Raw genomic sequence first — 879 nt, forward strand, 5'->3', positions numbered from 1 at the left:
TTGCTCAATGGCATTTGCGTCGTGGACCTCTTCGCATACGTCCCTGCATGTACCCCGTACGTGGCTGTTAATGCTAATATTCCTCTACCATGCAACGTAATTCATTTTTTTGTATTCTAGAAGTCATAAATGAAACTTGTCTAACATGTTGTGTGTGTCACCGTCGGACCTTGAGCGTGCTTCTTTGTCGCCCATTGTTATTTGTGTTTCGAATAATGGTGGTTTAGAAGGGTAGGTGGGTTTTTTTAATTCCAAAGATTGTTGTAAATGCCGACAGTTGTGTGTTCCGTTTTCGGAGTGTGATCCATTTATCTTTAGGGTATTGTAGGTGAAGTCACGGGTATTCGTTGTAGTCGTCAAATGTGCGACAAATCTTTCACCCGTATGGTACCTTCGTATGCGGGATCATTTTAGGGTCTATTCTGTATTCAAAAATGAAAGTTCTGAGTGCCACGATACTAGAGAATTTCCTTTTACAATCGCTTATTTTAGGATGATTAAGGTCAAATCTATCCAATACTCCAACAGGCTTCCATTACGGCGCAAAGTCTGACCATGCCTTCGCAACCAATCAATACAACAGGGCCATTATTTTATTTTAATTGATTACATCGTATAGGCATGGGGATGCGAGCTACATACGCAATGGGCGTATTGCTTTTTTTGCCTACTGATGAATCCATATTTTACGATATATTTTGGTTTGATTTGAGTGGATTCCATCACATAAACATACATTTATTCACCTAAATAGAATGCTTTTGAGATTTCTTTCTAAATTGTGCTTGAAAGTGAAAACATGATGTTTTGTGCTTAATTTAGTCAATTTTATTCACTTTAATCCCATTTGGTGCCTTGATGTATTTGTTAAGTGATTTT

Source organism: Arachis ipaensis, chromosome B5 (assembly GCF_059453495.1).
Source record: "Arachis ipaensis isolate K30076 ecotype BB chromosome B5, ASM5945349v1, whole genome shotgun sequence".
In the NCBI taxonomy this organism is placed as follows: domain Eukaryota; kingdom Viridiplantae; phylum Streptophyta; class Magnoliopsida; order Fabales; family Fabaceae; genus Arachis; species Arachis ipaensis.